Source organism: Geotrypetes seraphini, chromosome 3, assembly GCF_902459505.1.
Source record: "Geotrypetes seraphini chromosome 3, aGeoSer1.1, whole genome shotgun sequence".
In the NCBI taxonomy this organism is placed as follows: Eukaryota; Metazoa; Chordata; class Amphibia; order Gymnophiona; family Dermophiidae; genus Geotrypetes; species Geotrypetes seraphini.
Genome location: NC_047086.1, coordinates 409251812 through 409269757, shown reverse-complemented (window position 1 = coordinate 409269757; position 17946 = coordinate 409251812). Strand labels below are relative to the sequence as shown.

General features: G+C 45.9%; 1 protein-coding gene across 2 annotated transcripts in view; it reads left to right on the top strand.

The window, feature by feature from the left end:
• SLC22A7 (solute carrier family 22 member 7) overlaps positions 1–17946 on the top strand; it is a 132303-nt gene that overhangs the window by 47824 nt on the left and 66533 nt on the right. The window lies entirely within an intron of this gene.

The following is a 17946-nucleotide window of genomic DNA, read 5'->3' as shown; positions in this document are numbered from 1 at the left end:
GTCTGTGTTTTTTTTTCCTGTCACTGATATACCGGAAGAAGGATTTGTCCCCTTTCTTAATGTTGTTTGCTAGAGTTTCTTCCACTCGAAGTTTGGCCTCCCTGACTGCCGTTTTGACCTCTGTGGACTTGATCCTGTGTAGCAGTTGATCTTCGCTTTTCCCGGTGCGTTTGAAGGAAGCAAATGCGTTTTTCTTCTCCTTAACGAGACGTGAGATCTCTGCGGTGAACCACTGGGGTTTGTCCTTTCTCCGCTGTTTATGTGATGATTTTATGTAACGGCAGGTTGCCTCGTGTATGACAGATTTCAGGGATGACCACATATCCTCCACATTCTCTGTCTCCGTTTGGTCCTGGAGTGCCTGATGGACGAAAACTCCCATACGTGCAAAGTCTGTTCCTCGGAAGTTGAGTACCTTTGTTTTAGTGTTTGATCTATGGAAACCTTTCCTCAGATGGAACCATATCATGTTGTGATCGCTGGAGGCTAGCTTATCTCCCACGAAGATTTCTGAGACGCTTTCTCCATTGGTGAGTACTAGGTCAAGGATCGTTTGGGCCCTAGTGGGTTCCATTACCATTTGATTGAGGAGTGCTCCTCTTATGGAGGCTAATAGCCTCTTGCTTCCGCTGGTTGTTGCTGAAGGTGTGCTCCAGTCTACATCCGGCATATTGAAGTCTCCCATTAGTACAACGTCCCCCCTTAGCGCGATATTTTCTATGTCTTCGATTAGTTCCGTGTCCTTGTCTTCCGGTTGTCTCGGAGGTCTATATACCACACCAAGATACAGGCATTTTTCTCTTCCTCTGGCCAGGTTCACCCAGAGGGATTCCCCGGTGTACTTGACTTCCGAGATTCTGGTGGTTTTGATTCCTTCTTTAATGTATAGAGCTACCCCTCCGCCTAATCTGCCCTCTCTGTCTCGACGAAGTAAACTGTAACCCGGTATAGCCATATCCCACCCATGAGAGTCCGTGAACCAGGTCTCGGATATTGCCACCACATCTAGGTTGGCATTCACTATCTCGGTTTCCAATTGCAGAATTTTATTGCCTAAGCTGTGTGCATTGACATACATGGCCCTCCATCCCTTGTGTTTGTTAGAGCTGTCATGCGTGCTATGGGTGCTTACCTTGGGCTCAAAAGGGCGGTTGTGTCTCGCCTCCACTGGATGATTCCTTACTGCTGTGGAATGTGAGTGGATACCCTCCCCCAACTTACCTAGTTTAAAGCCCTGCGAAGTAGGCGGGCTAGACGGTGTCCCAGTACGTTTTTACCTCTTTTGGTCAAGTGAAGTCCGTCTGGTCCCTGCAGTCCCTGGAGTGCCTTTCCATGGTCCAGGAATCCAAAGTTCATCTCAATGCACCAGTTGCGAAGCCACTCGTTGGTACGTTGGATGCGTTCTTCCCTGGCTCTTCCTCTGTCTCTAACTGGGAGGATGGATGAGAAGACCACCTGTGCACCCGTCTGCTTCAGCTTCCTACCCAGGGCTCTGAAGTCATCGGGTATGTTCTCTAAGGTGTTCCTTGCAGTGTCGTTTGTACCTATATGGATAAGAAGCATAGGGAAGTGGTCAGTAGGTTTTAGTATTTTATCGAGAGAGGTGGTGACGTCACGAATCCTGGCTCCAGGGAGACAGCAGACCTCCCTCGACTGCAAATCTGGTCTACAAATTGGACCCTCGGTTCCTCGCAGCATGGAGTCCCCGATGACTACCACTCTACGCTCCTTCCGGGGGGGATGATCAGCGTGGTTTGGAGTCCAAGTTGTGCGCTGGGTGTCTTCCCGAGCTTCTTCCGCTACCTCCTCAGTAGTAATATCCTGCAAGACGTGGTATCTGTAGTTCAGATTGAGTTGTGGTGAAGAAGTAGAGCTGCCCTGTTTGGGACAAAAAGAAGAAAAAGGAAGTGAGAAAAGGGGGGGGGGTTTACGTTTTCCCGTGGAGGAGGTTACCAGCTGCCAGGGACCGGTATCTCCTATCATTTCTTGCACCCCGATCGTGGAATTTGTAACTGGAGACCTGGGTGTCTCGAGGATGGATCTGTCATGGGTCAGCTCTGCCAAATGGGAAACCTCTTTGATGGCTTCGTCGATGAAGTCGGGCAAATTGGTGAGGCAAGATCTCCCTCGGCTGAACCCATCTTGACTCTCATTAAATCATGTATGTCTGTAATTTCTTGGATCACCCCCAGATCCCTTTTTAAATATTGACCAACCTCTAATCTTTAGGTACTAGGGATGATTTTAGCAACAGGTTACAGATCATTAACAGCAGATTGGCAATTTACTCCATACCCCTTTTACAAAAGCATGGAAGAGGTTTTAATCGCCGGCCGGTGTACTGAATGCTCTAGGTTACTCCAATGGTCACAGAGTTCCTAGGAGCATCAGAGCAGTGCAGAGCATTGAGCATGCCAACCAGCGATAAAAACCTCTTCCATGCTTCTGTAAAAGTGGGGGTTAATGGTTGAGTTCTTTCAGCATCCTGGCTTAGTACATCTTCCAGATTCACCAAGATTTCTTTCCGTTCCTTCGCATCATCACCCTTGAATACCATTTCCGGTTCAGGTAGATCTCTTACATCTTTTTCCGTAAAGACTGAAGCAAAGAATTAATTCAGTCTCTCCGCTATGGCCTTATCCTCCCTGAGTGCCCCTTTCGCTCTTTGGTCATCCAACGGTCCTACAGATTCCCTCACAGGTGTTCTGCTTCTGATGTACCTAAAAAAAATGCTATGAGTTTTTGCCTCTTTTGCAAGTTTCTCTTCATATTCTTTCTTAGCTGTCTTTGCATCTGTTTCTTCTTATTTTCTGCATTCGGATCCTTTTTTTTTGGCTCTAATAGCCTCTTTCACTTCACCTTTTAACCATGCTGGCTCTCATTTCCTCTTCTTTCTACCTTTGATGGTATGTGGAATACATCTGGTCTGGGCTTCTATGATGGTATTTTTAAATAACATCCATGCTTGATTTACAGTCCTAACCTTTGCCACCAATCCTTATAGCTTCATTTTAACCGTTTTCCTTATTTAATCAATCTTTCATAAACAAATGGCTGCATAAGACCACCACATCCTATAATTAACAAGTTCCAGGAAAATGACATGCGGAGTTATTCTCTTCAGCAGCTGAATGGTTTCACAAGCATGAAGAGCAGGTGCACTGTGCTGCTGAAACATGTAAACGTTGCCAGTGATACACTGGATGGCTGGTAGCAGTAAAACTTCACAATAGTACTCTCCATTAATTTTTGTACCTGGGTCGATGAAGAAAAGCTGTTTCTCATTTTGGACACTCCAATAGAGACCATGGCCAATTTGTCGAATGTAGACAGAACTATCGTACTTCTTTACTGCAGTCTATGCATAAAGTCACTCATGTTGAGTAGCACTAGGTGGCTCGACCATTAAAATGTTCTCATCTGTAAGCCAAATGAAATTGACAGCCTATGCGTGTGTGTGTGGGGGGGGGGGGAACTTGCAAAAATATTGCTTGGACTGTGTCTTGGTTAATTATTGCATTTGCTGACGCTTAAGTTCACTGTGGTTGCTTGACTAATTTGTCAAATGGACTTGTAACTTTTATGGGTTTTCAATCAACTAATAATAATGTCTTGTCAACAATTTTTAACTTCAATTCAAAATTATTTTTCACGCTTAAATTATTTGAATATGATGTGCTCAGTAAGGCCATATCCTGAGATATAAAGACCACAAATTAAAGGGAACCATCACAGCATCATCATAAGAACATAAGAAGTGCCATCTCCCTAGGTCCATCAAGTCCGGCGATCCGCTCATGCGGAGGACCCGCCAGGTGTACCCTGGCATAGTTTTAGTCCCCAGATCACTCCAAGTACAGCACATGGTTTCTTCATGCGAGCATTACGCAATGCAAAAAAGCTGAGGGCAAAAACAAATGTACATCAACATGGAAGATATATGGACATAAGTTGTATTAGCACTCAGATTGCTATACTGGAATGATATTGAGTGCATAACTATTTATACACTAAAAGGTATTCCTCCGATAAATGCAATTCAACAAGTGTGGATACCCATTTGTCAACAGTGCATCCACCTCCACTCAGTTCTCTTCATGGAAGTCAGAAAAAAATGCAGGTCCTTATGCTCACAATAAAAATTGGGCACAAACTGGGAGCTAACTTGTGTGCAAAAACTCACACATTTTGCTGTACTTGCCCCAAACTAACTGTTCTCTCTTCCCTCCAGACTTCTGATGCTCTGGAGTCTGAAAAGAAGCGGTAGAAATTTTTCCCCAGAAAGTTTTAAAATTATTATTCTGAATGACTAAAGATTAAACAATAAGGAAAGTCCTCGAAAAATTGCAGATAATACAAATTCGAGGAAAACAAGACTCATTCTTAGCCCTCATTACAAGAAGAAAAAAAAGAAAGCAGATCAAAATACACTTAAAATTGCTCCCATTTTATGATTTACTCTCCTGCCCATCAAACGTGACAAGACAGAGTAAAGGGGTAGTTGGAAATGAGTATTCTTCACAAAAATCATTACTGGGTTTTCCCAATAAGGAAACCCATTATGTGGAAATCTGCAGTGAACGCTAAGTACTCAAACAGTGAAGGCAGCCCCAATCATTTTCATTTTCATTTTCATCATGTTCCCTGATTGTCCACCACTCTCACTTCTTATGTACATTTTTATAAATAAATGACCAATAAAAACCTTGTACTTATCTGAATCAATAGATGCCGTTGATAAAACTATTAAGCTACGCTGACAACTTCACGATAATTATCCCATTCACCAACTCTGTCTCAGAAGTCATCCCCAAAGCAACAGAAGTACTAAATCGGATGGAGCAATGGATGACTGAATTCAGACTAAAACTAAACTCAGAGAAAACAAAATTTTTCATAGCATCGCCACACCCACTTGACACTAAAGCATCAATGTGCATCAATAATCTTAGTTATCCCATTCAACCCACTATGAAGGTATTGGGAGTAACACTGGACCAGAGCCTGACCATGAAAGACCAGGTAGACTCCTTGATTAGAAAAATCTTTCTCACTCTCTGGAAGCTTCGATCCATCAGAGCTTACTTTGATGTCTCATCATTTCGAATTCCGGTACAATCCCTTATACTGAGTCAATTCGATTATTGTAACATCGCCTACTTGGCACTCCCCCGGAAGAATATGCGGCAATTGCAACTGGTACAAAATGCAGCGGTTAGACTACTTTGTGGACTGAAGAAGTTTGATCATGTAACACCTTCCTATCGACTTCTACACTGGCTGCCAATGGAGGCACGTGTGAAATTCAAGTTTGGTTGTTTTTGCTTCAAGGTACTTTATGGCTTAGCCCCTAAATACATAACAGATTGAAAAGTGACAAATCACCGGGCCCGGACGGAATCCACCCAAGGGTACTAAAAGAACTGAGGACGGAAATAGCGGACACACTCCGACAAATCTGTAATCTACCCTTAAGCACTGGGAAGGTACCGGAGGACTGGAAGATAGCAAATGTCACACCTATCTTTGAAAAGGGATCGAGGGGTGACCCGGAGAACTACAGGCCGGTGAGCTTGACTTCGGTTCCGGGCAAGATGATGGAAGCATTAATAAAGGATAGCATCTGTGAACACAAAGAAAGAAATGGACAGCTGAAACCGAGCCAACATGGCTTCTGCAAGGGAAGATCATGCCAAACAAATCTACTGCACTTCTTTGAAGGGATAAACAGCCAGATGGATAAAGGGGAACCCATTTATCTCGACTTCCAAAAAGCCTTTGACAAGGTGCCCCATGAGCGGCTACTTAAGAAGCTGTGGAACCACGGGGTGGGAGGGGATGTACACAGATGGATCAGGCACTGGTTGGCCGGCAGAAAGCAAAGGGTTGGAGAGAAGAACCAATACTCCGACTGGCAGAGGGTCACGAGCGGTGTCATGAGGGTGGCAGAGGGTCATGAGCATGGACCACTGCTGTTCAATATATTTATCAATGACTTGAAAACGGGGACGAAGTGTGAAGTTATAAAATTTGCTGATGACACCAAACTCTGCAGCAGAGTTAGGAACACAGAGGAGTGCGAAGACCTGCAAAGGGACCTAAGCAAACTGGAAGAGTGGGCAAACAAATGGCAAATGTGCTTTAACATAGAAAAATGCAAGGTCATGCATATAGGGAAAAGGAACCCGAGGTACAGCTACAAAATGGGGGGAACATTGCTGGGGGAGAGTAATCTTGAAAAAGACTTGGGTGTGCTGGTGGATACAACAATGAAATCATCGGCGCAATGTGCAGCGGCCTCGAAGAAAGCTAACAGAATGCTGGGCATCATTAAGAAGGGAATTACAACCAGGACGAGGGAAGTCATCATGCCACTGTATCGTGCAATGGTGCGCCCGCACCTGGAGTACTGCGTCCAATATTGGTCGCCGTACCTCAACAAAGACATGGCGATGCTTCAGAAGGTCCAGAGAAGAGCTACGAAAATGATAAATGGTATGGAGGACTGTTCATACGCTGACAGGCTGGGGCTCTTCTCCCTGGAAAAGAGGAGGCTTAGGGGAGACATGATAGAAACTTTCAAGATCATGAAGGGCATGGAGAAGGTAGACAAGGATAGATTCTTCAAACTACGGGGAACTATAAGCACAAGAGGGCACTCGGAGAAACTGGAAGGGGACAAGTTTAGAACCAATGCCAGGACGCATTTTTTGCCTCAGCTCGGAAGTCTGGGTGTCGTTTTGTGGGGCAGGTTGCTGAATTGGGGTTGGGAGAAGCTTCCTCTTTTCTGGCATGTAGGGACCGTTGGGGTTGGACTGAAGGGTCTATGTTCGCCTATTTACAGCTTCGTAGCTACTGTTTGGCGCTCCGCTCGTCAGCAGGCAGCTTGCCCACTTTCTCTTCTTTGGATCACTAGTTTATGTCCGCCCCTTCTGAATTTAACACGCTCTCGGAGTGGTACAAGTTGGGGAAGGAGTGGCGGTCTGGAAAGATTCTCGATGCTATGGCGGAAGATTGGACTCTAGCCTTGGGAGAGCAGGTTTCTGCTGAGGAATTAGCTCTGTGTTTTCAGGAATGTGCATCCGCCTCCCCTAATGTGAGTTTACATGAAGTCCATCTTCAGATCCTGCACCAATCTTATTTGACGAGCTGTAAAGGGCGCCAGATGGGGCTATGGCCTGATGACTGTTGCCCCCGTTACCCGGCTCTTCGGGATACTTTGGTACATCATTTTTTTGAATTTTCTAATGTTGGGTGTCACGAGTCCCCTGGTGGAGGCGGGTATTAGCGAACCTGGGAGGCGCTTTCTTCTAGTGGCCTTGGGAATCACAAAAAAACTAATTCTTCGCCACTGGATTGGCACCATGCGACCTACAGTCCAACAGTGGCGAGCTAATATGTCTCTGATGGCTGGCTGGGAGCGGCAGCATCGCCGGGGGGCTGCGAGTTGGAAATCTGTAACCTATCTGGATTGTTGGAGTTCCTTTTAGTGCTGGTTGGAGTCCCGGGGTGCACAGGGTGGGGGGAGGGGGGTTGTTTTTTCATTCAAAAACTGGATTTGCATGGGAGATGCTTTGCTGTTGATTTGCTTATTTTCTGTTTGCTATTTGTATGAACCCTTGTATTATGTACTTTGCTGTTTTTTCGCTTGGTTGCATTATGTATTTTCTCTTGTGCATTGATCCTTTAATAAACATATTTTCCAAAAAAAAAAAAAAAAGAATCAATGCCAGGAGGTTCTTCTTCACACAGAGAGTTGTGGACACATGGAACGCACTCCCGGAGGAAGTGGTCGGGCAGAGTACGCTACGGGGATTCAAAGAGGGATTGGATGGATTTTTGAAGGATAGGGGGATTGAGGGGTACAGAAAATGATAGATATGAGTATGGAAAGAGTATAGATAAAAACAAGGGGGCTATAGGGCTAAATCAATATAACCTGACAGGTCATGAACCTGATGGGCCGCCGCAGGTGCGGACTGCTGGGCGCGATGGACCTCTGGTCTGACCCAGCGGAGGCAAATTCTTATGTTCTTAACAGACCTTTTCTCTTTCATAACCAACAGACATAGGCGAAGCTTACACCCGAACTTTGTTTCTCCACTGGTTAGAGGTTGTAAATTTAAAAGTCATCACCAACATTTTTTCGCACATCAAGCAGCACTATGGGGTAAAGACCTTGAACAATTGCTCGTGCCTACTACCTATGGGGAATTCAGGAAACGCCTAAAAACACATCTGTTCCTGAAATACTTGGGAAACCAACCTATACAATCCTAGACCTCAACAAACGATCGCTAGAACTATCAATCCCTAAGTCTGTACTTTGTTTATTCCATTCAATCTGTAACATTTCTAATCATTGTAAACCACATAGAACTTCACGGTCCTGCAGTATATAAACTGTTATTAGTATTATTATTTATCACAGTACTCAATTCAGGCCCTCCTCAGGTATGGCCGAGCCACTATGTTCACCATGCTTGTGATCGTGTTACAAATATCCAGAAATTTCTGGATAAATAAATATCAATCCCGTGCTGAACTCTCTGCTCGATTGCTGTTTTTACTCTATTTTCAATCACCTCCAGAATGAAGTTAAAAATTGTTGACATTATTGTTAGTTGATTGGAAAGTGGAATGTCAGATCATAAATTGTTTCCCATAAATTAGTTTATATGAAAGGGTTATTAGATTCCCTCTTTATAAAAAGAGGACACGTGGCCCCATCCACCCCATTCCATCCCATCCCTGCCCCAATTCTGTCCCTGACCCTAACCCATTCTACCCCTGGCCCCGCCCCCACACAAATCTCATGTCTCCTTCCCATGTGTCTAGAGGGCCTCTGCGCATGCGTGGACGTCGACCCAATGACATCATGCTCATGTGATGTCATCACACTTACATCTTCACTTGCGCAGAGGCCCTTCACATGTGGCCCCGAGATCTGGATAAACTGCCAACAAATATCTTCCTACTTGGGGCCATGACACCCATAACGCTTCACGACATTCATTCCTACCAGAATTCCTGGCCTTAGTCACACGTGCCGAACACAGACAGATCCTATGTAAATACAGGACCAGAATCTAAAAGTCCTAATATACACAAACAAAACCCTAATATGCCAGGCTCTGCATGCGGTACAACACCAGAGAATATAAAGAAATACATTTCTTCCTGAACAGTGCAAAATACAGACAGCAGATGTAAATTCTGAAACTAAATTGAAAATAAAATCATAATCACGTTTTCCCAATCTCTGGCTGCACTTCCTTCGGTCTGTGCTCTTTACTGTGTATCCAGGGCTCCTTATCCATTTGCTGTTTTCTCTCCTTCACTTTCTGCCCTACATCCATCTTTGGCAATAACTTTTAATATTCAACTCCCTGAAAATTTGGACGCACAATGGCTAAGTAACCTAGAAAGTCGGCTTCAAAAATCAGCATTTGGACATTTCAGTGAGAAAATCATCCAAGTGCCGATTTATGCTGTTTTCTAGAGTTTTGAAAATGCCCCCTACTAGTGTATTGAGTGCCAGTGCCTGGACATGGACCAGCACTGAATATTGGTGCATAATTTAGCCAGCGATGATCAGCGTTTAAAAATTGCTGACTACCGCCAGCTGAATATCAGGGAGACTGTGTCTAGAGCTCTCCCTCTATCCATCTCTCGGGTCACCCAAATTAATCAGATTTGTTGGACAAGCATTGCCTCTAGTAAAACCATGTTTCCATGGGTCTTGTAATCCATTGGGTTTCAAAAATTAATAGTGTTTCTATTAATTTACTTACCACAGAAGTCAAAGTAGCAGGCATGTAGTTCCCAACCTCCTCCTTACTTCCCCTTTTGTGGAGAGGGGCCAAATCTTCCCTTCTGGAGTCTTCCAAGACCACTCCTGACTCTAGAGAAGCATTGAAAAGGTCAGCCAGCAGAGCTGCTAGAATTTCCTTAAGTTTCTTCAGTACTCTTGCCCCGTTGCTTTGTCCACCTTTAGTTTAGCTAGCTCTTCATGAACACAGTCCTCTGAAAATTGTTCTACCTCACTTCCATTCTTATTTGGGTTTGTCTTCTACAGTCCTACTGTGGACCTTTTGCACTTCTTCCTGTTGCTAAGATATCTAAAAAAGACTTCTCTCCCCATTTCACTGTATTCTGTCTCCCATGATCATTTCTCTGACCACATTCTCTTTGGAGTTGCACGTTATAGGAATTAGATATACTGAGGGGCATTTTTAAAAAACCCAAAAACATCTAAGTCCAACTTTTCAGTAGTTGCCCCAACCCTCTGGAACTCAGCACCAAATGCTCTTAGAGAGATAACTAATCTTGGGAAATTTAAATCTTTCCTTAAGATATTCATTTTTAAAGATGCCTTTCAAGTGTAAATGTCCTTTTAAAGATTTTAATTTAAAAAAAACAAATGAAACTTTTTTATCTTTTACAAGTCCACTTCTATTGGACTTACTTGTTTTTAACCCCACCCTTTTGTTTATACCTTTATATCTTACTTTATCCCAGGACAAGCAGGCAGTATATTTTTGACTGATGGGTGACGGCACCTACGGAGCCCCGGTACGGACAATTTTAGAGTGATTGCACTCTAAGAACTTGGAAAGTTCTAGCAGGCCGCACCGCGCACACGCGAGTGCCTTCCCGCCCTACGGAGGCGCGCGGTCCCCAGTTTCTTAGTTTCCGCGGAGCCGGGCAGACTTGATGGACCGTGGCCCTTATCTGCCATCTATTTCTATGTTTCTATGTAAGAAGACGCGTCCTTTTCAACGGCTGTTGAAAAGATTTTTTTGTATCGCCTTCCCGCTCGCGAAATCCTGTGAGGAAATAATATTTCCTTTTTCTTTTATTATTTTCTTGTTTTCAAAAAAAAAAAAAAAAAAGAATCCTTTTCTTTTTTATTTTATTTCGGTTTCGCCCCGGCGGGACCTGTTGCCACCATCGAGGCCTCGGCCTTCGATTTGGCAGAAGCCGTTTTTACTTTCATGCCCCCCCCCCCAGCCAGGGTTTAAGAAGTGCCAGCGGTGTGCACGGCCCATTTCTCTGACCGACCCGCACAACTGGTACTTACAGTGCCTGGGTCCCGAGCATAGGGCTTCCACCTGCACCCGCTGTGCCACATTAAAAAAACCAACTTTAAAAAACCGTCAAATTCAGCAACGGTTACTTTTCGGTGCCGATATGTCTGACCCTGCGACATCGACACCAGCATCGGCCCCATCTCAGTCGGCACCCACCTCTTCGACACCGCACAATACCGCGCCGGCGTCGCAACAGTCAGGTAAGCCGGCTAAGAAGCCTTCCCCGCTGGAGCGCCCTCCGGTCTCTGTGGCAGCAAGCCCAGTCCTGCCGACCACGAGGCGCCCGCGGAAGCGCTCCGCCCCTATTGAGGTGAGTCCCTCGACCTCGGGATCCTCATCCTTGGGGCGTCGAGCGGCACCGCAGGTACCACAGAAGAAAAAAGCGGTACCGGTGCCTTCGCTGGACAACCGAATTGCAGCTGTCCTCCAGGTGCAGCTTAAAGAGCAGTTGCAACAGCTCCTTCCTGCTCTATTGGCACCAAACCTTCCAGTCCCGGTCCGGTCTGAGCCTCCGGTACCGACGGTGGGGCAGCCTCTATTGTCTACTTCCACCTTATTGGTACCGGTTCATTCGGCGTCCTCAGTCTCCATGCCAGTTCTGGCACCGGAGCCGAGAGCGCTGCATCAGGCTGTTCAAACTTCGGCACCGATACAGCCTTTAACTTCTCCTGGCACTGCTTCCTTGAGGTCGGGTAAGTCGGTACGCAAATCCCGGCACCTTGAACCTTCCACACCGGAGTCTCGGGATCGCAGTTCCCAAATTAGGGACCCTGATCTGTGGGGTGACTCCGAAGAGCCTCTTCTCTCTGAGGGTGAGTGTTCATCGGCTGATGAGGATCCTTCTGTTCCAGATCCATCCTCTAAGCCAGATTCTGCCTCTTTCACTTCTTTCTTGAAAGAGATGTGTGAATCTCTTTCTATTCCTTTGGAGGCTGAGTCCAAGAAGTCCAAAGCGTTCCTTGATGCACTGGACTTTGACCAGCCTCCAAAGGAATTTCTCAAATTACCCCTCCATGATATCTTGAGAGAAACCTTTTATAAAAATCTTGAGACTCCTTTGACCATACCAGGAGCCCCTCGTAAATTAGATTCTTTATATAAAGTCATCCCTATACCTGGCTTTGATAAGCCGCAGCTTCCACACGAGTCTCTTTTGGTGGAATCTACGCTTAAAAAGTCTGCAGGAGCTAGTGTGTACGCTTCCATCCCTCCTGGCAGAGAAGGAAAGGCCATGGATAAATTTGGCAAAAGATTATACCAGAATGCTATGCTGGCTAACAGGTCGGGTAATTATGCTTTTCATTTTTCCTTTTACCTCAAGCATCTCATCACCATGACTTCCTTTGAAAAATACCTCCCTGACCGCAAGAGACCTGCTTTTCACCAGGGTTCTTCCTCTCTCCTCCAGCTTCGTAAGTTACTGGTCCGTTCAATTTATGACACGTTCGAACTTACCACCAGAGCCACGGCCATGTCTGTAGCCATGCGTCGTCTAGCTTGGCTCAGAGTGTCGGAGCTTGATGTCAACCATCAAGATCACCTGGCTAATGCTCCATGCCTGGGGGATGAACTCTTTGGCGAATCCATGGACTCTACCACCCAAAAACTATCCGCCCATGAGACTCGATGGGATACTCTTCTGAAAACCAAGAAGAAGACTCCACCTACCCGGCCTTTTAGGCAACAATCGGCCTATCAACGCCGCTATGTGGCTCGCCCTTTACCACCAGCTCCTCAACAACCTAGGCATCAACGTCAGCAACAACAACAAACCCCTAGGCCACCACAGCAGCAACAAGCGAAGCCACCTCCGCAACAGAAGTCTACCCAGCCCTTTTGACTTCGTTCTCCAGGGCATAGCCAGTTTTCTACCATCTGCCCACCTTCCTCAACCCATAGGAGGTCGTCTTACTTTCTTCATCAGCCGTTGGGAGATCATCACCTCGGATCAATGGGTCCTCAACATCATCCGCCACAGCTACTCTCTCAACTTTCAGACTCTTCCTGCCCAAAGTCTGCCAAAAGAGTCTGCTTTGAACACTCCTCAATCTTCCCTCCTGCTTCAGGAGGTTCAATCCCTCCTCCTTCTGAACGCAATAGAGGAAGTTCCTCTAGATCAGAAGGGGCAAGGATTCTACTCCCGTTACTTTCTTGTCCTCAAAAAAACAGGGGATCTCAGACCATTTTAGATCTTCGCGATCTCAACAAATGCTTGGTCAAAGAAAAGTTCAGAATGCTTTCTCTGGCCACTCTTTACCCTCTTCTCAATCAAGGCGACTGACTATGCTCCCTCGATCTCAAAGAGGCATACACTCACATACCGGTCAATCTGGCCTCCAGACAGTACCTCCAGTTCATGATCAATCACTGTCATTACCAGTACAAGGTGCTACCCTTCGGCCTTGCCTCCTCTCCCAGAGTGTTCACCAAATGTCTCATTGTGGTGGCTGCTTTTCTACGCTCGCATCACCTTCAGGTCTTTCCTCACCTGGACGACTGGTTAATCAAAGCCACTTCCTCTCAGGCAGTGCTCCTTGCCACCAACCAGACCATCCTTTTTCTACAGCTTCTGGGGTTCGAGATCAATCTACCCAAATCACATCTCATCCCTACTCAGAGACTTCAGTTCATAGGAGCGGTCCTGGACACAGTCCTCATGAGAGCATTCCTGCCGTCCAACCGTCTTCAAACTCTTCAATCTCTATGCCAGCAGGTGCTTCCACTACACTCCATCTCTGCCAAGCACATGATGATACTCTTGAGTCACATGGCCTCGACAGTTCATGTCACCCCCTTTGCACGTCTTCACCTGCGCACTCCTCAATGGACCCTAGCTACCCAGTGGTCCCAAGCGACGGATCATTGCTCACGACACATATTTGTGACATCATCTCTTCGTCAATCTCTACAATGGTGGTTGATATCCTCAAATCTCTCCAGAGGTCTTCTGTTCCATCTACCTCCTCATCAACTGGTCATCACCACCAACGCCTCCCCTTATGCCTGGGGAGCTCATTTGAACGAGTTCCAAACTCAAGGCCTTTGGACAGTCCAGGAAAAGAAGCATCACATCAATTTCCTGGAACTCAGAGCGATGTTTTATGCTCTCAAGGCTTTCCAACATCTTCTCTTTCCTCAAGTTCTCCTACTGTGCACAGACAATCAAGTGGCAATGTACTACATCAACAAACAGGGTGGGACAGGCTCTCGCCTCTTGTGTCAGGAAGCCCAGAAGATTTGGTCTTGGGCGACAGATCACCAATTATTCCTGAAGGCTGTCTACATTCAGGGAGAGCAGCATTCCTTAGCGGACAATCTCAGCAGGATTCTCCAGCCTCACGAGTGGACTCTCGATCCTTTGACTCTCCAGTCCATTTTCGCTCAATGGGGCACTCCTCAAGTAGACCTCTTTGCAGCTCCTCACAATCATCAGCTGCCCCTCTTCTGCTCCAGACTCTACTCTCCTCACCGTCTGGCAGCGGATGCATTTCTTCTGGATTGGTCCAATCTGTTCCTGTATGCTTTCCCTCCTCTGCCTCTCATGCTCCGGACCTTGTTCAAGCTCAAGAGGGAACAAGCCACCATGATTCTAATTGCTCCACGGTGGCCCAGGCAACATTGGTTCTCCCTTCTACTTCAACTCAGTTCCAGGGAGCCTATTCTTCTTCCATTGTTTCCTTCTCTGCTTACCCAGCATCAGTAGGCCCTTCTGCATCCCAACCTCCAGTCTCTGCACCTGACAGCTTGGTATCTCTCGGGCTGACTTCAAATGATACTCTTTTGTCTCAGCCCGTTCGTTCTATTCTGGATGCCTCCAGGAAACCTGCCACGGTTTTCTTCCTGGTGTCTTCTTCATCATCATGATCCCACTTCCCTTGCAGTGGAGACCTTGTTAGATTATCTTCTTTCTTTGTCTGACTCTGGTCTCAAGTCTACTTCCATCAGAGTCCACCTCAGCGCTATTGCTGCTTTTCATGAGCCAGTTCATGGTAAACTTCTCTCAGCTCATCCTTTGGTTTCCAGATTCATGCGGGGTCTTTTCAATGTGAAACCACCTCTTAAGCCTCCTCCTGTTGTCTGGGATCTCAATGTGGTTCTTTCCGCCTTAATAAAGCCTCCATTTGAACCTTTAGCTACAGCTCCTTTCAAGTTTCTCACTTGGAAAGTGGTCTTCCTTATTGCTCTTACCTCTGCCAGGAGGGTCAGTGAGCTGCATGCACTAGTTGCGGATCCTCCTTTTACAGTCTTTCATCACGACAAGGTGGTTCTGCGTACCCAGACAAAAGTTTCTCCCTAAGGTTGTCTCTGAATTTCATCTCAACCAATCAATTGTTCTGCCTGTATTCTTTCCAAAACCTCATTCTCATTCTGGTGAACAGGCTTTGCATACTTTGGACTGTAAGCGGGCTTTAGCTTACTAGTTGGAGCGTACTAAGCCCCACAGATCAACTCCCCAACTCTTTCTGTCCTTTGATCCGAATAAATTGGGACATCCTGTTTCTAAACACACGTTATCCAATTGGCTTGCAGCGTGCATTTCATTCTGTTATGCTCAGTCCGGACTGACACTGGAAGGTTCTGTCACGGCCCATAGAGTTAGAGCTATGGCAGCATCTGTAGCTTTCCTCCGTTCCACTCCTATTGAGGAAATCTGCAAGGCTGCTACTTGGTCCTCAGTTCATACTTTTACATCTCATTATTGTCTGGATGCTTTCTCCAGATGGGATGGACACTTCGGCCAATCTGTTTTGCAACATTTGTTTTCCTAATGGCCAACCTTCCCTCCATCCCTCTTTTTGTTAGCTTGGAGGTCACCCATCAGTCAAGAATATGCTGCCTGCTTGTCCTGGGATAAAGCACAGTTACTTACCGTAACAGGTGTTATCCAGGGACAGCAGGCAGATATTCTTGTGTCCCACCCACCTCCCCGGGTTGGCTTCTTAGCTGGCTTATCCTAACTGGGGACCGCGCGCCTCTGTCGGGCGGGAAGGCACTCGCGCACGCGCGGTGCGGCCTAGCTAGAACTTTCTAAAGTTCTTAGAGTGCAATCACTCTAAAATTGTCCGTACCGGGGCTCCGTCGGTGCCGTCACCCATCAGTCAAGAATATCTGCCTGCTGTCCCTGGATAACACCTGTTACGGTAAGTAACTGTGCTTTTCTTTCAGCATTGTAGTTCTCCCCTTCTTTTCCACTCGTACCCGTTTGTCCAGTCGTGTATGTCATTGTTTTTATCTAATCGTGTATGTTTATTTTGTTAAAGTTATGTTAAATTTATATTATATGCTTCTACCCTATTTTTAAATGTATAACCACCTTGAAATAAATGTTAAGGTGGTATATCAAAATTTTAATAAACTTGAAACTTGGAACATCCAAAGTTGGAAGAACAAAAATGGCCATTTTCGAATGGCAAACTGCTGGACATCCAAATATATATATATTTTAAAAATTGTCTACTTAAGACGTCTTAGCCACTGGGACATCTAATGCAGACCATTCGGACATGGGAGCATAGTAATTGGCTGGCCACATAGACATCCCAACAGAGCAATGGGACACCTTAGAGGCCACTGCTGTGAACTTCACATAAAGGTTGCCAGCTGTATATCTCACCATAACCCCCTTATAATTTAGGGTGAGCCCCCCAACCTACTATACCCTCCAGTGTACCACCCCAATAGCACTTATGGCTGCAGGTGGCACCTATATGCCAGTATAGTAGGTTTTGGGTGGGCTCACATGTTCTACCATAGATGTAGTGGTTAGAGTGGCTTACGGGCCTGGGTCCTCCTCTCTATGGTTCACTAGCCCACCCACCAGGCTACATAAGACACCTGTGTGCAGCTCTACTAGGCTTCCCCGTACCAGATACTGCTGTTTTAGAGACAGGTATGTACCTTTTTGTTCATGTAAAGAGTGACAGTGACATTCCTGTCCTCGCAGATAACTGTGGGAAACAATTGTGTGTTATTCTTTAGTGTCTATCTCAACCTCAGTCCTTCTACACCAGCATTCTTCAGTGCAAGGCTTGAGGGTCAGTGGTTGGGCCACTCTGATGGTTTCCTGCGGTTATCCATGGGGACGGAAACGGTGATGAATTTTGCAGCCGTGCCATTCTCTACTGGAAAGGGGTCAGTGAGCACTGGGGGGGAGTGTGGGAGTGTCTTATCTTGATGGATGCAGTAGTCATTTGGTCAGTTTGGGCACCTTCTAAAACGTATAAGTTCCGTCTAGGATGTCTTGCAAAATGTTTATCCCTGCAAGACGTCCATGTCTAACCTGCTCTTGAGCCCACCCATACCACGCCTCCACCACGCCCATCTCGTGCTCTGGACACACAAAGACTGCAACATCTCACCAGATGTATAGAAAGACCCTTTCGAATGGCACTTGGAAGTCCTGGTGATTAGAACGTCCAAGTGCCAATTTAAGATGCTTTTTGGACATCTGTGTTTTTGGATTATGAGCCTATTTATAAATAGGAGTGTAACTACTAATCAATGTCAATTAGTGACAGCTATTGGCAATTAAGCACCAACTGAACCAATTAGTTTATGCACAAAGATGCCCCTATTCTATAACCGCATGCTCAACTGTGTGTCTATCTTTGGGCGTCATTTCTAGGATGGAAGGGGTTAAGTTCTTATTTGCTGCTCCTCTGGAACAGCTAGACATTCTGCCTAAATTACAAATCATGAAATAAGAACATAAGAATTGGCTAAAGGTCCATCAAACTCAGTATCCTGTTTCCAACAGTGGCCAACCCAGGTCACAAGGAGAAAAACATCCGGTCCAGACTGTTTAATTTGTCAAATTGCCCCACTACAACTTCCAATGCATATTGAGGAAGGA